Genomic DNA, 26,479 nt, shown 5'->3' with positions numbered 1-26,479 from the left:
AGGGCAGGTGCCACCATTGCCAGGGAGACGACTATTATTGTGCTGGGCTGCCCTCTGTAGGCCAAATGAAAAGGAAGATTCACACCCCTCCCCCCAGAGCCTACCAAGAGGCTGCCAGGGTTTACCTGGCAGTCTCCAGACGCTAGTGGAGGTGGGAAGAGGCCCGTAATTGGCCATGTAAGTGGCCCAATTAGATTCTGAGTGAGAGGGTTGTCCATTGACAAGATGCATACTGGCAGGAAGATGACGGGCATGCCACCCCCTGCCTTCCTGCTCCATTTTACAGGCCCCCCAACTTCCAGCCCATCCCAGAGTGCTGGTAAAATCCAGCCCTATGAGTTTCCCATGACTCCTGCTAATATCTTTCAAAAATTGGCTGAAAGGAAACAGGTGAAACAGGCTTGTAGCAGAAAAACATAGCTATGGCAGGTAAGCAACAATTTGCCATTAAAGGAGATTCTCAAGGAAACCTTCATAGAAAGTAAAAAATTTGAGACTTTCAGCACTATCTTGTAAGTTTTTTGTTACAAATCTGAAAGTTTTACTTGCCTATCTTTTAAAACATGCTTTCATTTTTCTTCACCCTCAGCATTGCCTGAAATTTGTAGGCCTTGAAGACAACCTGCATTGAGGCATTTCACTGGTCGCCATAACTTGCCTGAATTCTGAGGGTGAGAATAGTTTGGCCCTCCCTGTGTGCCGCAGGAATCTCAGCCAATTTGGGACACTAATGAATTTAAGCATCAATGTTTTTGGAAACCTTTACTGATTCTAAAGACAGAATTTATGGAAATGTGGTAAAACAGGAGAACCTGACATGAGAGAACAGTTTAATTGTATATGTTGTAGAACATGCTTTTTTAAATCAATGTTATTGCTATTCTGGTTTGCTGTGCATCTTAATACTAATAGCCTATAGTCAAACATGAAAGTGATTCTTTCTAATGCTACAATGAGACATGAAAACCCTGAGGTTATGCTCCAGAGCTCTCTACTTCAATTTATAAGGAAATATATAAGATCACCTGGGAGATGGTGTGAGTTGAAAAACCTGTGGCTCATTTAGCCAGGGTAATAGGGTAATTGCTTTGGAAAATGCAAAAGCGTGTGCGTGACAGAATGAGACAGAGAATAAATTTAGATCCTGTGTGCCTAATTATTATACTGTGCTGTTGAGATGCTGAAAAGATGGAAATGCAGTTCTATTTATATAAAATTTCAAAGCTTCCTGACAAGAGATTTCTCTTGCAGTAGAGACCTCATGGTGTGATCACACTTGGGAACAGTGATTTAAAAACACACCACAGACTTGTGAGCAGAGTTATAGCTCACAAGGATACGAAATTGGCTGAGTGACAGGAAACAGAGAGTAGTGGTTAATGGATGCTTTTTTGGGCTAGAGGAAGGTTTGTAGTGCAGTTCCCCAGGGGTCAGTGTTGGAACCCTTGCTGTTCCTGACATATATTAATGACTTAGACCTTGGTGTACAGGGTACAATTTCAAAATTTGCAGATGATACGAAACTTGGAAGCATTTTGAACTGTGAGGAGGATAATATAGAAATGCGAAAGGACATAGACAGGTTGGTGGAATGGACAGACAGGCGGTAGATGAAGTTCAATGCGGAGAATGTGAAATGATTCATTTTGATAGGAAGAACATGGAGAGACAATATAAAATAAAGGGTACAATTCTGAAGTGGGTGCAGGAGCAGAGGGACCTGGGTGTACATGCGAGTGTACATACAAGTTATTGAAGGTGGCAGGACAGGTTGAGAGAGTGGTCAATAAAGCATACAGTATCCCGGGCTTTATTAATAAGGGCATAGAGTACAAGAGCAAGGAGGTTATGTTGAACTTGTATAAGACACTAGCTTAGCCTCAGCTGGAGTATTACATCCAGTTCTAGGCACCGCATTTTAAGGAAACTTGTGAAGGCATTGGAGAGAGTGCAGAAAAAATTCACAAGAATGATTCCAGGGATGAGGAACTTCATTTACAAAGATAGATTGGTGATGTTGGGACTATTTTCCTTGGAGAGGAAAGGGCTGAGAGGTGATTTGATAGAGGTATTCAAAACCATGAGGGGTCTGGATAGAGTAGATAGAGAGAAACTGTTCCCACTCGTGAAAGGATCAAGAACGAGAGGACACAGATTTAAAGTAGTTGGCAAAAGAAACAATGGCGACATGAGGAAAAACGTTTTCATGCAGCGAGTGGTTAGGATCTGGAATACACTGCCAGAGAGTGCAGTGGAGGCAGGTTCAATAGAGGCATTCAAAAGGGAATTAAGATAGTTAGCTGAAAAGGAAGAATGTATGGGGTTATGGAGGGAAGGCGGGGGAATGACACTAAGTGAATTGCTTACTGGGAGATCCGGTGAAGACACGATGGGCCAAATGATCTCCTTCAGTGTTGTAACAATTCTGTGATTCTGTGAAAAAGGGTGAAAAAAATCTGCCAATGCTCAATCTACCAGTTAGATACTGCAATGTTCTGAACTCTGTGCATTAGGAGACAAAAATAAGTATGATCAATATTAGGAAAAGCCCCTGGAAATTTGTCCCCAACTCCATAAAGGCAATCAAACAAGTTCCTGAAGATTGTGGTTATCCATGATGCATCACTAATCATACTCAACTAACTCCTTTAACTCATATGTGCTAATGACCTTAGAAACATTGGATTGTACGTGAACAAAAAGATTATTTCCAACCATTGGGCCAATTCCACACAGAGTTTCTCAGAAGTGTGTCCATCAGCCTCTTGAAATTGAGAATATCTTCTACTTGAACTGCTTAGACTGTTCCTAATATCCCATGTCTTTGCTCATAGCACAAATGTCCATTCCTATTTATCAACTTAGTTGCTCTTCTTTCTAATTCTTCAAAGTCAGGATGCCTACATTGTGGAATGGTGTCCAAAACAGTGTGTAATACTCAGGATGGAGGCTTGATGCAAACTAATTATTATTTCTTGGAGACTTGTGCTCGATTTTTTGAACTATACACCCAAAATCTCTGTTTGTCTTTTTCACTTCTGCTGCAAATAGTTTGATGTTTTAATGATGTTTACCCCTAAAACCACCAGATCCCACTCAGGTATTGGTTCATGTAAACTCTTCCCATTTAGTTTGTACTCTGACTTTCTCTCCTCAATTTCATTCTACAGACCAAGGGAATTATTTGTGAAAAAAGGTCGATTGGTATTACTGACTAGAAATATTGTAATAAACAAATGAAGACAAAGTGGTAATTCTCACCTTCAACCCTTGGGCAGCAAGCAGGCCAAGCAGGTCACCCGCCTGTTATAGCACCCATCTGATCAGGTGGGTTCTACAATGAGCAGATAATCTGCTCCACCAACTCACTGCCAAGTGCTGAAGGTGAAAATCAAAGGTACTGGATTGATTGACCAGTTTTATTGGCAGTATGGCCGAAAAGGACCAAAAAAGCCAAATTTTAAATTACTTTTATGGGAGCTGCTGTCCCAATTTCCTACAGCCACCCCTCCTCCTATGATTACACATCCCCTCGCAGGACTTACATCCTGGCGACCCGATATTGTGCCGGCCTGACCTGGTGGGCTGCATCGAGATCACTGTTTGGAGCATACACTAGCTGGTTCCAGTTAAATGAGGCACTGACATGAAAATGACTGCAGCCCCTTTGCATCCGGCATGGGCGGTCAGCTAAAAGGATAAAAGCTCCCCCAGTTGGGAGGAACGGCACCCTGCACACATCATCCAGTATTGCCTGGCAGTTCAGCCAAAGAGGAACCTGATATAAGTACTTGTTTATTTTTGTGGGGCCAGGGGAGCAGATGGTCTCCTATGGCCTCCATTAAGATAACCTGCCCCCACCACACCTGGCTCTCCACCACACCTGGCCCTCCACCACACCTAGCCTTCCACCACACCTGCCCCCCCCCCACACCTGGCCCCCACCCACACCTGGCCTCCACCAAACCTGTCCCTCCACCACACCTGGCCCCCACCACACCTGGCCCCCACCCACACCTGGCCTCCACCATACCTGGTCCTCCACCACACCTGGCCCCCACCACACCTGGCCCTCCACCACACCTAGCCTTCCACCACACCTGCACAACCCCCCCCCCCACCTACACCTGCCCCCCCCCCCCACACCTGTGCTCCACCATACCTGGTCCTCCACCACACCTGGCCCCCACCACACTTGGCCCTCCACTACACCTAGCCTTCCACCACACCTGCACCCACCCCCCACCCCCCCCACACCTGCCCTCCCCCACACCTATGCACAACCATTCCTGGTCCTCCACCACACCTGGCCCCCAACACACTTGGCCCTCCACCACACCTGGCCTCCAGCACACCTGGCCTTGCACCACACATGGCTTTCTGCAACTCCTGGCCCCCAACACACCTGGACCCCCGCTATGCCTGGTCTTCCCACCACACCTGATACCCCCATTCTCAACCTAACATTCCCCAAGCCCAGAAACCAGGAGAACTAGCCAAATTGTGTCAGTGCAGAGCCAGTGGGCTGCCCAGGTTGTTCATTTTCTACCAGTAAAATTGCCATCCAGCCATCCAAAAACCACATGGATGTAAGATCTACCCGATGGTGTTTCGCATAACAGTTAACTTTTGATTTAAGTATTAATCAAAAGAATAAAGTTACAAAAAGAAATAATTAGCTCATGTTTCCTTTGGTCAGCAAATAGCCTGAATATGATCACGCAGAAAAAGTACACAAGGAGACCTTGAAGGCCTTGCATTTTACACAAGAGAAAAATGCTGTGAAATTAAATGAGCAAAAGTTAAAAAAGTACTTCAACCAGAAGAAATATTATCATTCAGATGTTGTTTGCAAGTCATGGTCTTATGGATAATTCTGCCATCTGAAATCTTGAATAAAGTTGTAGTCTTATAACTCCTTCCCTTGTATGTGTTGTGCTCTATGTAATCGGTTCCAAGGCTGAGAAAACAGAAGCGTTACCATTTCTAAGTCAGCTAGAACAACTCCAGGGCATTATGTTCGAAGCAGTGGAGTGTGGCAACCTCAGTAACAGAGATGGTAACTATAGTACCAGCAGAGGTCAACTACGGTAGGTGCAACAGCTCCTAAATACTCTTATTGAAATGAGGAAATTAGTGTAGACGGGAAGAACACAGAAACCTGCATCATTGGACACAAGCATTGTGAGCAATACTGAGCAAGAAAGGATGGCTTTCTTTAGGAATGAATATAAAATTCACAATTCAACTCCTAAAATCTGCCAATACTGTGGCATACAAAATATCTGATTAGTAATAAAGGACCCCAAACATTTTGGTACTAGCTTCAACACAATGACTGAAAGTACAAAGGCATCTGCTTCCAACCTGTCTGGTGTCCGCTCATGTGGCATCAGTAATCTGCAGTCTATCTTAGAGAATGTGGATACCATCAATGACGCTGTAGTTGGGCCCTCACAGAAGGAATCACTGCAGACCCAGTGGAAGCTCAAATGGTTGCCATGCATGCTCTGGGTTTGGGCTCCACATAGGAGGGACAGGTGACCACCTTGAATAGATTGGTGTACTGAATAGATAGAGACTTTCAAGGAATCACCCATCTTCTACAGTGTGCTCTCCTGCAGTTCAGTGGAAGTAATGAGCCACTGCCCCATGGGAGTGGCAGTGGTGTTATGGAAGCAGTACATGTTTCCTTGCTCAGGATGACAGCTCCTCTGCTCCTTCATCACCCCCTCAACCAATACCTGCCAGGAAGTCAATAACAGCAGCAGCAGTGGTGTATCAGTCTGCAACCAGGTCCTTGCAGGTTTCAACACTCAGAAATTTCAGGCCACGAGCATCCCCAGGGTCTGCGCATGAACAACAGCAGCCTTCCACTACTTTTACTGAGGCCATGAGGGGAGCATCTTGTAGGAGTAGAATTAGGAAACCTTCTTACAAAAAAGGTACTGTGGGTTGACAGTTGAGTGAGAAGTGAATTCAAGACAATTCTTTTTATTTATTCATGGGATGTGAGCGTCACTGGCAAGGCCAGCATTTATTGCCCACCCCTAATCGCCCTTGAGAAGGTGGTGGTGAGCTGCCTTCTTGAACCACTGCAGTCCATGTGATGTAGGTACACCCACAGTGCTGTTAGGAAGGGAGTTCCAGGATTTTGACCTCGTGTCAATTATTGTGCTGGGAACTAAATTCATCAGTGTTATATTTGGCACTTTGGGCCATAGCCTGATTTAATAGTAACTTCTGAGTCTGCATTGTCAGTAGGTCATTGATTTAGAAGTTGGCTGAATGGTTTCAATAGCTGAGAAATTTGGTCATTGCTGGGAATTGGTATGCAACTGGTAATGCATGTAGAAAATGGGGAAATTAACAGTGGGGCTGGTGGGAAGGGTGAGTGTAGGCCAGCAGTGGTCTGCAGTATTAATATAGAGGCAGGAAGAGCATTACTGCTCCCTCTGGGTCCAAATTAAGTTAATTGAGAAAAAGACTTACCTCTTCAGTGGCTTCCAGATTTCCCTTTAAGGACCACTGGTTAAGCCACTGTAGACCCAGTAAACTGAGGAGAGCAGTATGACCCATGTTCTACCCAACTTTGGCCGAATTTGGCATCCAGGCCTGAAATAGGCATAAAGCCCCTGATTAGCAAAGGACTAACACCAGTTTTAGATGGGCCCCCGAGCACTCAGAAGTCGCCAATTGCCAAATTAGCAGCCTAGGGGTCATCTAGCGTGGGAAATTTGTCCTCTCAAATTGCATTTCATGCCCAAATAACTGGGTGTGACAGGAAATAATTGCTCCCCCAATGTTCTTCAATGTAGGATTAAGGGAGTGGTGGAGGCTATAATAAGTCATAGAGTCATAAAGACACAAAAGGAGGCCATTCAGCCCATCAAGACCTTGCTGGCTCTCTGCAGAGCAATCCAATCAGTCCCACTCCCCTGCTCCATCCCTATAGCTCTGTAAGTTTATTTTCCTCAAGTGCCCGTCCAATTTCCATTTGAAATCATTGATTGTCTCTGCTTCCACCATGCTCAGAGGCAACGAGCTCCAGGTCATCACGACTTGCTGCATAAAAAAGTTCTTCCTCACATCCCATGAATCACAAAAAGTCAGCATGCAGGTACAGCAAGTAATTAGGGAGGCAAATGGAAAGTTGGCCTTTATTGCAAGGAGGATGGAGTATAAAAGTAGGGAAGTCTTGCTGCAACTGTACAGGGCATAGGTGAGACTGCACCTAGAGTACTGTGTACAGTTTTGGTCTCCTTATTTAAGGAGCGACATACTTGCATTGGAAGCAGTTCAGAGAATATTCATGAGGCTGATTCCTGGGATGATGGGTTTGTCTTATGAGGAAAGGTTGAGCAGGTTGGGTCCATACTCATTGGAGTTTAGAAGGATGAAAGGTAATCTTTTTGAATCATATAAGGTTCCGAGGGGGATTGACAGGTTAGAGGATGAGAGGATGTTTCTCGTCATGGGGGAATCTAAAACTAGGGGGCACAGTTTCAAATTAAGGGGTCTCTCAGTTAAAACAGAGATGAGGAGGAATTTCTTCTCCGAGGGTTGTTAGTGTTTGGAATTCTCTTCCCCAGAGAGCAGTGGAGGCTGGGTCATTGAATATATTCAAGGCTGAGTTAGACAGATTTTTGATTGATAAGGGAGTCAAAGGATATGGGAGGCAGGCAGAAAAGTGGAATTAAAGGCCACAATCAGATCAGCCATGATCTTATTGAATGGCAGGGCAAGCTCGAGGGCAGAATGGGCTATTTCAGCTCCTATTTCTTATGTTCTTATGATCTTATCCCCTCTGCACCTCTTGCCCAAAACCTTAAATCTGTATCCCCTAGTCCTTCTACCATCAGCTAATGGGAACAGTTTTTCTTTGTCTACCATATCTAAACCTGTCATAATCTTGTACACCTCTATCAAATCTCCCCTCAATCTCCTTTGCTCCAGGAGGAACAACCCCAGCTTCTCTAACCTATCCTTGTAGCTAAAATTCCTCATCCCTGGAACCAGTCTATTAAATTTCCTTTGCACCCTCTCAAGGATCCTCACATCCTTCCTAAAGTGTGGTGACCAGAACTGGATGTAATACTCTAGTTGGGGCCTAACCAGAGATTTATAAAGTTTCAGCATAACTTCTCTGCTTTTCTACTTAGTACCTCTATTTATGAAGCCCAAGATCCCATATGCTTTGCTAACTACTCTCTCAATATGTCCTGCCAACTTCAAAGATTGATGTACATGAACCACCAGGTCCCTCTGTCCCTGTACACTTTTAGAAATGTACCATTTCATCTATATTATCTCTCCCTATACCTTTTGCCAAAATGCATCACCTCATGTTTCTCCGTATTAAATTCCATCTGCCACTTGTCTGCCCATTCTGCTATCCTATCTATGTCCTGTTGCAATTTATTAGTATCATCCTCACTGTCTGCCACACCTCCTAGTTTGGTATCATCGTCAAATTTTGAAATTTCACTCTGTATTCCAATATCCAAGTCATTTACGTATATCAAAAAAAACAGTGGTTCCAGCACTGACCCTTGGAGAACACTGTGGTCTACCATCCTCTAGTCTGAAAAACAACTCGCTTTTTTTGTACTTAAACCAATTTTTTATCCAATTGGACACTGACCCTCTTATTCCATGAGCCTCAATTTTGGTAACCAGACTTTAATGTGGTACTTTGTCAAAGGCTTTCTTAAAATCCATTGCTTTCCCTTCATCAACCTTCTCTGTTAATTCATTTAAAAAAATCAATTAGATTAGTCAAGCATGATCTGCCGTTAATGTGGAGGACTTGTGTGTAAATTTTCAGAGTAGGGGAATGAACAGGTCACCAGAGTTGCTGAGCAATTAGCCCCATCTTTCACATCTCTTGCTGCAAGGTATTGAGGCGGCCCTCCTTCTTCTGCTGCTTCCTCACTTTCACTCTGGTCTTCCTTGTGTTTGCAGAGCAACAAAAACTAGCAATGATGAACTTTCACATTAAAGGAATTTGGAATTTGCTGTTGTCTCCCATCAGAGAAGTCACTTTGGAATTGAGGACCCACAGTTATATGGGATTCATTTCTGCTGGAGTTTGCACTGCATCACTGAGTTCTGGAAAAAGTATTTTATTTAAAGATACCCGAAATGGTCATGTTGGGTGAGGTGAAATTTGGTGGAAGATATCGTACCTTGGAGGTTGTTTAATCTTGTGACAACTCGAGGTATATTTTCAACTTGTCGCTTGGGCATAAATCTGGCACTATGGGCTGGTTTGCCTGTTATAGAAACTCTGATTTTCTTTTCCATTATTCCCTCATGTCAAGTTATAGCAATGGTGCCTGTGAAGATGGGAGCACATCACCCCTCCCCCCACCCCAGACACTAGGCAACTTAAACCAAATTTCAGAGTCTCAGAAAAGTTGGACTGCTTAGCTGCATTCATAGGAACATAGGAACCCATGAACAGGAGTAGACCAATCAGCCCCTCGAGCTTGTTCAATTAGATTATAGCTGATTAATCCCTCTTACCTGCCTTTGCTGCTTCGCTTCCCTATCTCCTGTGCACGTGACCAACAAACCAACCTGATTCTGTAACGTAGAAACTAATGTACCAGTATTGTAAGTACAGCCAACAGGCCTATTGTGCTAATTTATGCTCCTGTAAATGCCATGTGAATAAGTTACATTACAGCTGCACCAAAGATTCTGGGAGAAAAATGAAATTTGAAAACCACCCTAAAATATAACTGTTTCTCCTACAGTTTCTTCTCTTCAGGTCTTCAATTTCTAATCTCTCCTCATCTTCTAAAGGTACTATGTTAGCCTCTGGACTCGACCACAACTGCCCTCTGTCTCACTCCATGTTCAGCTAGCATTATTGGATTTACCCATTCATTTCCCCTTGTCCGAGATAGAGCATTTCGTTGGTGCAGACTGCGCCATCTATTGGCCATGTTACAAAATTGGCACAGATACCAAATAAAAAGGAGAAATTTCACCTTCGTAGTGAGGTGATAGGTACTCAAAGTATATCATGGCTGAAATGAGCAAATGGGAAGGAATCAGAAATGTCTACATTACCTCACAGTTAGACTAAACAAAACTGCATACAATTGATCATCAATGCTTCAGTATTTCCCTTGTTGAATATTAGATAGAACATAGAACATAGAACTTTACAGCGCAGTACAGGCCCTTCAGCCCTCGATGTTGCGCCGACCTGTGAAACCATCTGACCTACACTATTCCATTTTCATCCATATGTCTATCCAATGACCACTTAAATGCCCTTAAAGTTGGCGAGTCTACTACTGTTGCAGGCAGGGCGTTCCACGCCCCTACTACTCTCTGTGTAAAGAAACTACCTCTGACATCTGTCCTATATCTATCACCCCTCAACTTAAAGCTATGTCCCCTCGTGTTTGCCATCACCATCTGAGGAAAAAGACGCTCACTATCCACCCTATCTAACCCTCTGATTATCTTATATGTCTCTATTAAGTCACCTCTTCTCCTCCTTCTCTCTAACGAAAACAACCTCAAGTCCCTCAGCCTTTCCTCGTAAGACCTTCCCTCCATACCAGGCAACATCCTAGTAAATCTCCTCTGCACCCTTTCCAAAGCTTCCACATCCTTCCTATAATGCGGTGACCAGAACTGCACGCAATACTCCAGGTGCGGCCGCACCAGAGTTCTGTACAGCTGCAGCATGACCTCGTGGCTCCTAAACTCGATCCCCCTACTAATAAAAGCTAACACACCATATGCCTTCTTAACAGCTCTATTAACCTGGGTGGCAACTTTCAGGGATTTATGTACCTGGACACCAAGATCTCTCTGCTCATCTACACTACCAAGAATCTTCCCATTAGCCCAGTATTCTGCAATCCTGTTACTCCTTCCAAAGTGAATCACCTCACACTTTTCCGCATTAAACTCCATTTGCCATCTCTCAGCCCAGCTCTGCAGCCTATCTATGTCCCTCTGTAACCTACAACATCCTTCGGCACTATCCACAACTCCACCGACCTTCGTGTCATCCGCAAATTTACTAACCCACCCTTCTACACCCTCATCCAGGTCATTTATAAAAATGACAAACAGCAGTGGCCCCAAAACAGATCCTTGCGGTACACCACTAGAAACTATACTCCAGGATGAACATTTACCATCAACCACCACCCTCTGTCTTCTTTCAGCTAGCCAATTTCTGATCCAAAGCACTAATTCACCTTCAATCCCATACTTCTGTATTTTCTGCAATAGCCTACCGTGGGGAACTTTATCAAACGCCTTACTGAAATCCATATAGACCACATCCACAGCTTTACCCTCATCCACCTGTTTGGTCACCTTGTCAAAAAACTCAATAAGGTTTGTGAGGCACGACCTACCCTTCACAAAACCGTGCTGACTATCTCTAATGAACTTATTCTTTTCAAGATGATTATAAATCCTATCTCTTATAACCTTTTCCAACATTTTACCCACAACCGAAGTAAAGCTCACAGGTCTATAATTACCAGGGCTGTCTCTACTCCCCTTCTTGAACAAGGGGACAACATTTGCTATCCTCCAGTCTTCCGGCACTATTCCTGTCGACAATGACGACATAAAGATCAAGGACAAAGGCTCTGCAATCTCCTCCCTGGCTTCCCAGAGAATCCTAGGATAAATCCCATCTGGCCCAGGGGACTTATCTATTTTCACACTTTCCAAAATTGCTAACACCTCCTCCTTGTGAACCTCAATCCCATCTAGCCTAGTAGTCTGTATCTCAGTATTCTCCTCGACAACATTTTCTTTCTCCACTGTAAATACTGACGAAAAATATTCATTTAACACTTCCCCTATCTCCTCCGATTCCACACACAACTTCCCACTACTATCCTTGATTGGCCCTAACCTACCTCTAGTCATTCTTTTATTCCTGATAAACCTATAGAAAGCCTTAGGGTTTTCTTTGATCCTATCCGCCAATGACTTCTCGTGTCCTCTCCTTGCTCTTCTTATCTCTCCCTTTAGATCCTTCCTGGCTAGCTTGTAACTCTCAAGCGCCCTAACTGAGCCTTCACGTCTCATCCTAACATAAGCCTTCTTCTTCCTCTTGACAAGCTCTTCAACTTCTTTAGTAAACCACAGCTCCCTCGCTCGACAACTTCCTCCCTGCCTGACAGGTACATACTTATCAAGGACACGCAGTAGCTGCTCCTTGAATAAGCTCCACATTTCGATTGTGCCCATCCCCTGCAGTTTCCTTCCCCATCCTACGCATCCTAAATCTTGCCTAATCGCATCATAATTTCCTTTCCCCCAGCTATAATTCTTGCCCTGCTGTATATGCCTGTCCCTGCCCATCGCTAAGGTAAACCTAACCGAATTGTGATCACTATCACCAAAGTGCTCACCAACTTCTAAATCTAACACCTGGCCGGGTTCATTACCCAGTACCAAATCCAATGTGGCATCGCCCCTGGTTGGCCTGTCTACATACTGTGTCAGAAAACCCTCCTGCACACACTGGACAAAAACAGACCCAGCTAAAGTACTCGAACTATAGTATTTCCAGTCAATATTTGGAAAGTTAAAGTCCCCCATAACCACTACCCTGTTACTCTCGCTCCTGTCAAGAATCATCTTTGCTATCCTTTCCTCTACATCTCTGGAACTATTTGGAGGTCTATAGAAAACTCCCAACAGGGTGACCTCTCCTCTCCTGTTTCTAACCTCGGCCCAGACTACCTCAGTAGACGAGTCCTCAAACGTCCTTTCTGCCGCTGTAATACTTTCCTTGATTAACAATGCCACACCCACCCCCCCCCCCCTCTTTTACCATCTTCTCTGTTCTTAGTGAAACATCTAAATTCCGGAACCCGCAACATCCATTCCTGTCCCTGCTCTACCCATGTCTCTGAAATGGCCACAACATCGAAATCCCAGGTACCAACCCATGCTGCAAGCTCACCCACCTTATTCCGGATGCTCCTGGCGTTGAAGTAGACACATTTTAAACCAAGCTCTTGCTTGCCAGTGCCCTCTTGTGTCCTTATAACCTTATCCCTGACCTCACTACTCTCAACATCCTGCACACTGGAACTACAATTTAGGTTCCCATCCCCCTGCTGAATTAGTTTAAACCCCCCCGAAGAGCACTAGCAAATCTCCCCCCCAGGATATTGGTACCTCTCTGGTTCAGGTGAAGACCATCCTGTTTGTAGAGGTCCCACCTACCCCAGAAAGAGCCCCAATTATCCAGGAAACCAAAACCCTCCCTCCTACACCATCCCTGCAGCCACGTGTTCAACTCCTCTCTCTCCCTATTCCTCACTTCGCTAGCACGTGGCACGGGCAACAACCCAGAGATAACAACTCTGTTTGTTCTCGCTCTAAGCTTCCACCCTAGCTCCCTGAATTTCTGCCTTAAATCCCCATCTGTCTTCCTACCTATGTCATTGGTGCCTATGTGTACCACGACTTGGGGCTGCTCCCCCTCCCCCTTGAGGATCCCAAAAACACGATCCGAGACATCACATACCCTGGCACCTGGGAGGCAACACACCAACCGTGAGTCTCTCTCGTTCCCACAAAACCTCCTATCTGTTCCCCTAACTATGGAGTCCCCAATGACTAATGCTCTGCTCCTCTTACCCCTTCCCTTCTGAGCAACAGGGACAGACTCTGCGCCAGAGACCTGTATCCCATTGCCTACCCCTGGTAAGTCGTCTCCCCCAACAGTATCCAAAACGGTATACCTGTTGTTGAGGGAAACGGCCACAGGGGATCCCTGCACTGCCTGCTGGTTCCCTCTCCTTCCCCTGACGGTAACCCATCTAGTGCTTTAATCTGTGTTTAGCAGTCTAGCCATCCTAGGCAGGTTTATGTTTATACTAAATAATGATACTTGGATGTTTGTTTGAAATAGAAATCTATGTGGACAAGGGCATGTGAGCAGTTCTTAAATAAGAATATCAGGCGCTGTATAAATGCAGTGTGTGTATGTAAACAGTGTGCAGGTACAGGGTGTGAATATAGAGAATATAGAGAGGTGCAGAGTGTATATGTACATAGTATACATGTACAATATCTATATATACATAAAAAACAGGGTGTTGATATACAGAGTATGAATTCACAGTATGTGCATGTACAGGGAGTGTAGGTGCAGAATGTGCATGCAAGTGAGTCGTCATTTTTTTTTCATGATGACAACTTGAGTTGGGAGGAATTGGGGAACAGAAGATAAAGATATTTCAGAGTTGATATGTAGAGATTTCAGCTGGATGCAGGGCTAACATATATTTGGGTTATTTGTTTCTGTTATATATATGGTTCTTTAAGCTGCCACCGTATAGAGTCTAGCCAGAAAGGTTCTTAGACTGTATTGTTTAAACATTAATCTTTATTTCATAGTAACTATATACACTCCACATTAGCCTATGTGTCTCCTTCAAAAGACACGCTGTAACTGTTCTCGCGTTTCTCCCACATGATCTCTTACCTCATCATGGTGGGCGATAATCTTTACATTCTCTCAAGATTAACCCTTTGATACCCTTATACTACATCTCCAAATCTTTATCACAATATATATTTATTTACATTCACTTTTTTATTTACATTGTTACGACCAGGTGAGAAATGTGTCTAGGGGTCTTTTGCTGTCTTTACCTGGTGTTATTGTAATAGGGTTTTATATTTAAACACACTGTGTTTTAAGCTCCCTGTTTTGTGAACCCTTGTTCACAGCTTTCCAATTATAAGACAAAGAAACCAATTCACACAGGCTTTCTGAGGTTTAAAGAAGAAAGATGAAATTTTATTAAAACTTAAACTTAAACTCTAACACGGTTAATACCTATGGATATATGATGCGCCCACGCTAGCATGCACATGCGATATACACATGCAGATAGGGACAGAAAAGAGAAGAAAAGATAAAGTGGAAAAGTTTGAGGCAATATTTTGTTACTGTTTTTTGAGCTGTAGTCCTTGATTAAAGATATGGTCTGGTGTTTCGTTGGGGACCAGTATTCTTCTTAAACCTTGTTCCCATAGAAAACTTTTCTCTCTTTGAGTTTACATGTCTTCAATGGTTTCTGAAGCTGGTGAGAGCGAGATGAGGGCAGAAAGGAGAGGAGGTAATTCTTGCTTCAGTTCCAGGAGCACACGGCGTTCTGAGTTCAAATTCTGTTTTCCAGCTTAAAACTCCCCTAGTTGGCCAGCAGGTGGTCATGTGACCGACTGGTTTGCCCAGGTCTCTTCTGTGTATTGGGGTGGGGACTGGTTCCTTTGTTTCAACACTGTCTGGTACTATCTAAATGTCCTTGCAGCCAGGGGCTGGAAGTTTTAATGTTTTAATGTTCATGTGGCAAAATCATGTGTGCCTCAGTCTTGGTAGTTGGGGGGTTTGCCTGACAGCATGCTACCCCATCTCCCCCCCCAAAGTCTCCGACTTCATAGATTCAACCTATCAGGAGGCTTCACAACTCTCCCTGATCTTGTTGTCATCAGATGTGGAAGATTGGTAGTCTTTCTCTAATCCCTTGTTTCTTGACTTGGACGGCCTTCGTTGAGGTTTGTAGCATTTGGTGCTTTTTGAATTTTTGGTTCATTATCTGAGTTGTCTAAATGTATGACCAATTGACATCTTTGATGTAAAGGAATAAGATTCCTTCTATTTCTCCATATAGAACCTTCTTGAGTCCGTACTAGATAAGATCGCTGTTGATTCTCATCTTTTTAGAGAATTACCCCTTCTTTATTTTGGTCTCGTACCCATACCTTTTGCCCTTCTGGTAACTTTGGTAGATTTCCTTTAAGGTATCTTCTGTTATAATAATGGGTCTGTTTGTTTCAATATGACTTTTCTCTGTCTTGTGCTTTCTGATAATCCTTGCTTTGCAATCCTGGAAGCAATTTCTTGTGTAGAATTGGAAGTTGTGTTTGAAGCTTTCTTCCCATTAAGAGTTCTGATGGTGCTAATCTGCACAATAATGGAATAGTTCTGTCTGTCAGTAGTGCTAATTGGAAATCTTGATTTTCCATCAACATAGTTTCAATGGTTCTGATTGCTCGCTCAGCTTCTCCATTTGATTGTGGATACTTAGGAGAGCTTGTTAGGTGAACAAACCCACATTCTTCTGCAAAGTGCATGAAGTAATCGTTTGTAAATTGTGCTCATTATCAGATACTATCTGATCAGGTATACCATGTGTTGCGAAAACTTCTTGTAAAACTCTGATGACTGCTCCAGGTGTTTTTGTGTGCACCCGCTTAACTTCGATCCATCTTGAGAAGTAATCAACAATAATTAGATAGGGTCTTCCCTCAAAGAAGAATAAATCTATCGCCAACCGTTCCCATGGTATAGTTGGGAATTGGGGCAAAATTAGAGGTTCTCTTCGATCTTGTCTGTGTACCTGACAAATTTGTTGGACTTGCTTCTTCCCAAGTTCACTGTCTGTGTAACACTCCTGTAGGAATTTGCTGCACTTCTCTTTCTCGCTCTGGTAATCTTTGAGCGGCATGGCGGTCTGTGCTGTGTTGTGTGGGTTCTCTTTGCATTGTGCGGGTTCTCTGGTGGAATCCGGACTCTCTGCAGTGCTCAGGTCAGATTGGGGAACTCTCCATCTGTCCTGGCTTCTGGATTCTTCATGTTTAACTTCTTCAACTTTCTTTATAATATGAAGATAAAGACAAGCTCTTCTACTTAAGAGTGAGAACTCCTGATTTCTTAGGACATATAATGTCTGGTTTCCCCTAAATTGAAGTGTCTCTTGTAACTTCCCCTTTACTACAAGTACAATACCTCCTGGGCCATGTAACTGAGTTTCTGTTGGTTGCAGAACGTGTGTGGATAGCCAGGGCTCTTTATCTGACAGGACTGTCACACTTTCTCTGGTGTTGAGTTTGAAATTAGTGATATGCCCATTGACATAAACGTCTGTTGACCAAAATGCTTGTTTCGAATCATTGTTTTCACTCAGAAAATATTTCGATTGGTATACTGCAGGAGGTTGCGCAACTTCATTTACCTGTCTTTTCCTTTAGGCTTGAGGTAGTCAAGATTTTATTTCAACACATCTTACTGAAATGCCCTATTTTTCTGTAATGAAAGCATTCTGCTCTATTGGCGGGACATTGCTCACACTTGTGGAAAGTTTTTGCACCACATTGCTGGCAGGGTTTAAAGGTGTCTTTCGCTCTCCCCCCAGTAGTGTACCTTTTTTCCTGATGCTTCTTGTTCAGCCCTCTGGCGAAGGAACTGAACTGTAACAGGAGGTTTCCTGAGCCAAGATCTTTTCTCTCCTCACAGGAATGGTCTGTTATTGCTGCCCAAATTGAAGTAGGAATCGCTAGCATTTAAGACTTCATCAAATTTGGCTGATGTTTCATCAATACTTTGTCTTGCTATTATATTATTAGCTACAGCACCAATTAAATATAATAATGTATTCACATGCACTGTTTCGGATTTATTGACCAATTTTGAAACAATTTTGTATCTGAGGAACCTTTTCCTCCATTGTACCCAGTTTTAAATCTGATTGGATCCCTTGTGACTTTGAAACACTCATACACTCCCAAATTTTGATCCATTTTTAAAGATTTTATAGACTCTTTAGGAGTGTTCCCCTTTAAGAAACTCTTTTTTTCAGGCTAGATTGCTTTGATGGAGTGTAGCAGGTTCTTGGGAGCGGTCCCTGTTTGATTCTTTTATCGGTTCTCTGGGGTTTCCCTTTGCTTAAGTAGTTCACTGAAATGTTTACATAGCTGCCTATTAGAATTGACAGAGTTTTTCAATAGACAGTTCAAGGGGTTTCCCCTTTGCTTTTTGAGGGCAAGAGATTATTTATTTACATTCAAGCTTGACTGCTTTAATTATTTTTTTTCCTTCAGCTTTGCTGCATTAATGGAGACTCTGCTGTGTTCAGGGGTTTCTTGTGCTTTTTTCACCATTGGACTTTTGTTCAGTTTGTGCGCTTTTCAGGGTTTTCCCGCTTTTCGCCCTTGCGTTCAGCCCAAGTGAGGGATTGGGTTTTCCCTTTTTTCCTTTCTCGCTCACACGGAACCTTTAGAAAATTAAGTTTTTAAGCTCTTCAAAGGCTTTTTTTTACTGGGATTTCTCGATCGTCGACACAATGACTCACCCGATCGTTTTGATTTTCAGCCATGCTTCCGTTCTATGGAGCTTTTCTCCGCCTTCTATGGTATGTAGTTTGTTTTTTCTTTTCAGCTACTTGTTTTAAAGTTTCTTCTCTACTGGCTGAAGGATGATTGTTGCTTCAAGTTTTCTCTTCTGGGTATAGGAGTTCAATCCCAGAGTTGTTCACCATTGTTATATATTCGGTTCTTTATACTGCCACTGTATAGAGTCTATCCAGAGAGGTTCTTAGAACCGTATTGTTTAAACATTAATTTTTATTGTACAGTAACTATATACACTCCACACTAGCCTGCGTGTCTCCTTCAAAAGCTGTAACTGTTCTTGAGTCTCTCCCACATGAAATCTTACCCCATCTTGGTAGGTGGTAATCTTTACATTCTCTCAAGATTAAGCCTTTGATACCCTTATACTACAGTTTCTATACATTCAAATCAGTGCCCAGTACAGGACCTGCTTCTAAGCTCCACATGATTCATCATTAGTCAGCTAGGCATTAAACTCTGTCAGTAAAAATAAGCTCTGATACAACATTCACAGAAGTTTGTGATTTCCCAAGTAAATTCATAGTTATTCGCTGAGTTACTAGGGCACGAACAGTGATTTTTAGAACAATATTAAATGGTTCTGTACAGGTCAGAAGGTTAAATACTTGACCCATTAATAAAATGGCCCTGACTTGTGGTTGCTGAATTAGAGTCCATTCTCCTTAATACATATGGCATGTGTTACTTTGTCATCATGTCAATATGGTATCATCATCCCAAACATGTAAATGTCCAATACCTGAGTCCTTGAATGGTTGAACATTCAACTGGAAAGTTCATCAGTGCAGTGAAGGGGTTCACTTCAGCTCAGTTGCACTGAGGATGGAAAGAAAAAGCGAATTTGAATTGTATAGAATTCTGCCTGCGATAACAGATAACAAGAAAACTTAAATACAAACAGGAACTCCTGGTCAGTCAGGATCTGAAAGAGAAAGATAGATTAAGATTTTTCTTTGCGTGACCTTCTGGCCAATTTTGCTGAAAGGTCACACCCAAAACATTAACCCATCATTATGGAATGTTAAAGTCTGGTGTTGACTTTCAGAGCAAAAGAAATGGAGAATATAGAATTTTTTTATTAGCTCAAGTGATTAATTTTTATTTTACTTTAACCCATGACTCAAACTGTATAGTGCTGTTGTTTTCTTTATGAATGAAATGGAAAGAATCTATTTGTCTGATTTGTTTGTACTGTGCCTCACAAATGTTTCAGCATCTCAAACATTGCTTTTGTAGAAATGTTCCAAATAAAAAAAGATTTTTTAACAATTTTCTCTGAATTTATCAATACTTTTAAGTCTGTCCATTCTCTCCTGTTTTATTTTGATGCTAAAAATAGAACTCAAGAAAACATTGGTTCATTGGTTTTTAAATCTCCAATAAAAACCCTCTTTAATGATCCTCACTTATCCTTGTCCTTTAGCTACTAATAGACCTGCTGTACATTTCTACAATTTTCTGTTTTTCTTCATATTTCCAGAAAGCCCATCATTTTTCTTTTCTTCCTGATGAAAATAAGATAGCCTAATAGCACCCCTATGATTACAGTCAACAGATATGTATTCTACATTGTTATTTGCAGTTAGTGTAAAAGTTAATAGTAACTCACTGACAAACCCTCTACAGCATAGTAACAGACAGTTAGGTCTCCGAAATTCCACTGTACTGTCTCACTCAAAAGCAAAGAGAAACCTACAAAAGGGTACACTAAACATACAGATTGCTGAATTAAAATAGGTTAAAATGAGACCAAATAAAAAGGTTAGAAGCAGGTAACTTTGTTTCCTGTCTCACCACTGAAAAGCAAAAGCACAGAGATAGACTTGTCCATAGTGATATGAACATAGGAATGGGAGTAGGCCATTTAGCCCCTCCAACCTGTTCTGCCGTTCAATTACATCCTAGCTGATCTGCAACCTAACTCCATATACTCATTTTTTTCCCCATATCCCTTAATACTTTTGAGTAACAAAAATCTAACAATCTCAGATATAAAATTAACAATTGATCTATCAATAATTGCCATTTTCAGAAGAGATTTCCAAACGTCGAGATGCAGGGAGGATGTTCCCGATGGCTGGGGAGTCCAGAACCAGGGGTCACAGTCTCAGGATACGGAGTATGCCATTTAGAATCGAGATGAGGAGAAATTTCTTCAACTCAGAGGGTGGTGAACCTGTGGAATTTTCTACCGCAGAAGGCAGTGGAGGCCAAGTCATTAAATATATTCAAGAAGGAGATAGATATATTTTTTAATGCCAAAGGGATCAAGGGATATGGGGAAAAAGTAGGAACAGGGTACTGAATTAGACGATCAGCCATGATCTTTTTTGAATGGCGGAGCAGGCCCAAAGGGCTGAATGGCCTACTCCTGCTCTTATTTTCTATGCTTCTATGTCTAATACCCATTGTGTGTAGATTTAGTTTAGTTTAGTTTAGAGATACAGCACTGAAACAGGCCCTTCGGCCCACCAAGTCTGTGCCGACCATCAACCACCCATTTATACTAATCCTACACTAATTCCATATTCCTACCACATCCTCACCTGTCCCTATATTTCCCTACCACCTACCTATACTAGGGGCAATTTATAAAGGCCAATTAACCTATCAACCAGCAAGTCTTTGGCATGTGGGAGGAAACCGGAGCACCCGGAGGAAACCGACGCAGACACAGGGAGAACTTGCAAACTCCACACAGGCAGTACCCAGAATTGAACCCGGGTCGCTGGAGCTGTGAGGCTGCGGTGCTAACCACTGCGCCACTGTGCCGCCCATTAGATATGTTTCCTAATTTCATTCCTGAAAGGTCTGGCTCTAATTTTTAGACTATGGCCTCTAATTCTGGACTCCCCAAGCAGCAGAAATAGTTTCACTCCATCTACACTGTTTGTTCCCCTTAATATCTTGAAAACCTTGATCAAATCAGCACCTAACCTTCTAAATTCCAGTGACTATGACCCAAGTTTGTGTAATTTTGCCTTGTAATTTAACCCTTGGAGTCCAGGTATCATTCTGGTAAATTTACACTGTTCTCCCTCAAAGGCCAGTATATCCTTCCTAAGGTGTGGTGCTCAGAACTGCTCACAGTACTCCAGGTGTAGTCTAACCAGGGCTTTGTATAGCTGAAGCATGACTACTACCCCCTTGTATTCTAGTCCTCTAGATACAAAGTCTTTTTGATTATTTTCTGTACCTCTTCATGACATTTTAATAATCTGTGTACCTGGACTGCCAAGTTTCTTTGGTTCTCCACTGTTTTCTAGTTTTTCACCATTTAGAAAATACACTGTTCTGTCATTTTTAGTTCCAAAGTGAATGACCTCACAGTTGTCTACATTGAAATCCATATGCCACAGTTTGCCCATTCACTTAACCTATCAACATCTCTTTGTAATGCTATGCTTCCATCTATACTGCTTACAAAGTTGCCTATCATCAGCAAATGTGGATATGTGGCTTTCTATCCCATTATTTAAGTCATTAATGAACACAGTGTGAGTAGCTGAGGCTCCTTGCAGAACGCCACTTAATACATTCTGTAATTACCTGCCCATTATCCCTACTCTCTGCCTCTTGCCGCTGGATTTCTTAAGGGAAATTCATGTTTAACTAACTTGAAGGAGTTTTTTGAAGAGGTAACAGAGAGGATTGATGAGGGCAATGCTGTTGATGGGTGTACATGGACTTTAAAAAGGCATTTGATACAGTGCCACAGAACAGACTAGTGAGCAAACTTGTAGTTCATGGAATAAAAGGGATGGTAGCAACATGGATATGGAATTGGTTGAGTGACAGGAAACAAAGAGTAGTGGTTCATGGATGTTTTTTGGGCTGGAGGAAGGTTTGTAGTGGAGCTCCCCAGGGATCAGTGTTGGGACCCTTGCTTTTCCTGATATATATTAATGACCTAGACCCCAGTGTACAGGGCACAATTTCAAAGTTTCTAGATGATATGAAACTTGGAAGCATTGTGAATTATGAGGAGGATAGTGTAGAAATTCAAAAGGACATAGACAAGTTGGTGGAATGGGCAGACAGGTAGCAGATGAATTTCAATGCAGAGAAATGTGAGGTGATTCATTTTGGTAAGAAGAACGTGGAGAGACAATATAAAATAAAGGGTACAATTCTAAAGGGGGTGCAGGAGCAGAAGGACCTGGGTGTATATGTGCATAAGTCATTGAAGGTGGCAGGATAGGTTGAGAGAGTGGTTAATAAAGCATACAGTATCCTGGGCTTTATTAATAGGGGCATAGAGTACAACAGCAAGGAAGTTATGTTGAACTTGTATAAGACACTAGCTCGGCCTCAGCTGGAGTATTGCGTCCAATTCTGGACTCGACACTTAAGGAAAGATGTGCGGGCATTGGAGAGAGTACAGAAAACATTCATGAGAATGGTTCCAGGAATGAGGAATTTCAGTTATGAAGATAGATTGGAGAAGTTAGGACTCTTTTCCTTAGAGAAGAGAAGGCTGAGAGGTGATTTGATAGAAGTATTTAAAATCATGAGAGGTCTGGACAGAGTAGATAGAAAGAAACTGTTCCCACTCGTAGTTCCCACACTATAGGAAGGATATGATTGCACTGGAGAGGGTGCAGAGGAGATTTGCCTGGGCTGGAGCATTTCAGTTATGATGAGAGACTGAAAAGGCTAGGGTTGTTTTCCTTAGAGCAGAGAAGGCTGAGGGGGGACATGATTGAGGTATACAAAATTATGATGGGCATAGATAGGGTAGATAGGAAGAAACTTTTTCCCTTAGTGAAGGTGTCAATAACCAGGGGGCATTGACTTAAGGTAAGGGGCAGGAGGTTTAAAGGGGATTTGAGGAAAAATATTTTCACCCAGAGGGTGGTTGGAATCTGGAACACACTGCCTGAAAGGGTGGTAGAGGCAAGAACCCTCACAACATTTAAGAAGTATTTAGATGAGCACTTGAAACGCCATAGCATACAAGACTATGGGCCAAGTGCTGGAAAATGGGATTAGAATAGATAGGTGCTTGATGGCCGGCACAGACACGATGGGCCGAACTCTATGACTCTAACGAGAGGGCACAGATTTAAAGTATTTGGCAAGAGAAGCAAAAGTGATGTGAGGAATAACTTTTTCACGCAGTGAGTGGTTAAGGTCTGGAATGCACTGCCTGAGAAAGTGGTGGAGACAGATTCAACTGAAGCATTCTAAAGGGAATTAGCCAGTTATTTGAAAAGGAAGAATGTGCAGGGTTACGGGGAGAAGGCAGGGGAATGGAACTGAGGGAATTGCTCTTTCAGAGAGCCAGTGTGGACATGATAGGCCAAATGGCCTCCTTCTGCGCTGTAACAATTCTGTGATTCTGTGAGTCTGTGAGGTTGGGTCTGTATCCATTGGAGTTTAGAAGAATAAGAGGTGATCTAATTGAAACATATAGGCCGGAATTTTATGGTGGATGGACGGGAGCCGGACTCTGACGTGAAAGTCGGTGGTGAACCCGCTTCTGCCTAGCCTGGGGATCCGACCCGTATCTTACAGGTCCCCAGGCTTTAATTGTCCCGAGGCGGGACTTACACCCACTTGAGGGAGGAGGTCCCGCCTCAGTGAGCTGCTGGCCAATCAGCGCCACTGGGAGTGGTGGCCACTGCTGGGACTGCAGCCCAGCCGATGCCAAGGATCGAGGAGGGAAGGTAAGTCGGGGCATGCCTCACCAGGGGGATTGGTCCTTCCCTGGTGAGGTTGGAGTGGTTGTTTGGGAGGAAGGGGGTGTCTTGGCTCCCGGGGGTGGGTTGGGAGGTGGGGGCGGCCCTCAATCGGACACCTTGTGCCTGACTGCCATGCCACCCCCCCTCACCGGGGCGTGGAAAGGCTGGCAGCTATCGCTGGGCGGCCTGTCACGTCTCCAGCACACCCGTGGAGGTGGGCGAGGGCCCTTAAGTGGCTGTTAAGTGGCCACTTAAGGGCCTTGATTGGCCTCGGGCGGGCGGGCCGTTTCCCACGCCGTAAACTTGTCTGGAGGCGGAAGCAGGGCGGGTAGGCCTCCCAGAGCCTGCCGTTCAATTTTACACCGCCCCCACGCCACCAGCCGACCTGCTTGGGCGGCGTAAAATTCCGGCCATAAGATCCTGAGGGACTTGATAGTAAAGGTCAGCTCAGATCTGCAAACTAAAACCCAACCTGAGCCTGACAGAACCACATCTGACCCGAGTCTGACCCGGCCCGAGTCCTTCCATTTTATCCCGTGCCCGACCCTACCCGACCATCAGTTAACTTACCTTCCGTTTTTCACTTTCTTGCTGATCTGCACAAGCTTAAAATAACTGTAACAAAACCACCTTTCTAGGCTAAAAATTAAATTAACAGTGGAGCCACTTACCTGTGATAGAGCGTGTCCGACCCAACCTGACCCGAGCCTGAATGCCGGATCCGGAAGTGCAACCCAACCCGACACCCAACACCAGGGAGCCTTGGTTGAGCATGTGGGATGGTGCTCCTGTGTCCTCCACTGCACAAACATGGATCTACACACCAGGCGATTTGGGAGGCACATGTTTGGAAGGGCAAAACCCATTAATCTATCAGTTCTCTCCTGCAGCTCAGCCACAAGAACAGAGAGCTGTCATGTCCGGGGCACAGCCTTCCACCCCTGAGGAGGAGGAGGGAACCTCATCGAGTGCACTGTCACATTATTCCCCTGCACTCTCCACCAGCGCAAATACTCTCATGTCAGTGGATATCAGTTCACGCTTAGGTTCAGGGTCACAACCTGATGAGAGTACCACAAACGTGACTGAGCAGCTGTTGGAGGCTGTGACAGGCGAGGCCACTGACCCTCAGAGGAGTGAGGGAGGCCAGGCTGAAGCTAAGACGAAGGCTGATGGCATCCGGTGGCAGATGCTGGACGTACAGCATGAGGTGCATGAAGATCTGGTGGAGATACCAGAGGGTATGCGCACCCGGCTCGGACAATGGAAAAGTCTATCCAAGGCATGAGTGCTGTCATTTCCCTCTCCTCTGCACATGTGGCCTCCTCTATCAAAAAATTGGTGACTCTCCTGGACAGTCCAGCAGGCCAGCCAGTGGATGCCAGAGGTGCATGTAAACCTGCATGCTATTGTCTTGTCCATGCCCTCTATGCAGCAGTGACAAAGCAAGAGGGGGAAACGAGGCATCTGGAGTCTCCACCAGGCTCTTGTTCTATTCAGGTGAGCAGGGAGGTACAAGACTGCCTTGTGAAGGAGGAGGAGCGGCTGCCTTCCACATCTGGTGGGCTCCTCTCAGGGCGCTCCGAGTGCGGACAGCGGCTCCTCAGCCTCTCTGCCAGTGATACCACAACCTCAAGTTGCTGCGACATCTGAGGAGGCTCCTGCACCTGTACATGAGACCTTGAGCATGCCAGGACCCTCCAGGCCTCAGGTGACCAGAGGACGGCCACCAAGATCATCCCAAGCCACGGGCCAGCTGGGTCAGCAACCTGCCTCCACCTCAGCTGACAACGTAGGGGGAGCACAACCTAGGAGCACTTGTAGGAGAATTAAGAAAATCCACAAGATGTACTTGGGGTTTACAAGTGAATACATTCTTAAGGAGTTACTGCTTGTAATAAAAAACAAAATTGCTAGAAATACTCAGCAGGTCTGGCAGAGATCTGTGGAGACAGAAGCAGAGTTAACGTTTCAGGTCAGTGACCTTTCAACATAAGGTCTTCCGTTCTGGGCTTCTGAGGTAAACAGCAACACTGCAGGATGAAGGCAGACCATTATTTGATTTGAATGATGATGTAGCAAGGGTCATCTGAAACATCTATGTACAAGAGCCTCCGAGCCTCCCCAGCACCTATGTCATTGCACCTTCCATGCGCTCCCTGGTGTCTTACAGGATGCAGAGGCTGCTCATCACCTTCTTCATCATCATCCTCATCTGAGGATGTATTGCATTCCACTACATCCTCATTGGTCAGGGCCTTCCCACACCGCAGTGCCAAGTTGTGCAGCAGTCCACCTGATACGTGAGACCCTTGCTGGGGCATATTGAAGGGCATCACTGGATCAATCCAGAAACCTGAATCTCAGCTTCAGAAGACCAATAGCCTGTTCGATGGTGGCTTGGGTTGCCACGTGGCGTGTTGTATTTCTCCTCTGCTTTTGTGTTTGGGTTCCTCACTGGAGGCAGTAACCGTCTCTTTAGCATTTGTCACTAAGGATCCAACCCGGAAGGCAGGCGAGGGGAATGAAAAGCTCTGGCACCTGGGAATACCTGACTTTGCAGATGTTGTGGCTTCTTCCAAGGT

The 26,479-nt window shown here is 44.0% G+C and overlaps 1 protein-coding gene across 7 annotated transcripts in view; it reads right to left on the bottom strand.

Moving 5' to 3' along the window:
- Positions 1 to 26,479, bottom strand: part of casr (calcium-sensing receptor) — a 104,043-nt gene that overhangs the window by 42,720 nt on the left and 34,844 nt on the right. For 3 of the 7 annotated variants that reach the window (XM_068040808.1, XM_068040810.1, XM_068040809.1), the window contains one exon: positions 18,950 to 19,026. The exons of 2 other annotated variants lie outside the window; for them this stretch is intronic. The gene's annotated coding sequence lies outside the window, so the exon portion shown is untranslated. Of the gene's footprint in view, positions 1 to 2,367; positions 2,392 to 4,814; positions 4,906 to 18,949; positions 19,027 to 26,479 lie in introns of those variants that run through there. 2 more of the 7 variants (XM_068040817.1, XM_068040818.1) reach the window with 2 other exon arrangements.

Source organism: Heterodontus francisci, chromosome 10 (assembly GCF_036365525.1).
Source record: "Heterodontus francisci isolate sHetFra1 chromosome 10, sHetFra1.hap1, whole genome shotgun sequence".
Lineage (NCBI taxonomy): Eukaryota > Metazoa > Chordata > Chondrichthyes > Heterodontiformes > Heterodontidae > Heterodontus > Heterodontus francisci.
The sequence above is the reverse complement of the archived record's forward strand: the minus strand, read 5'-3'. Positions and strand labels throughout refer to the sequence as shown.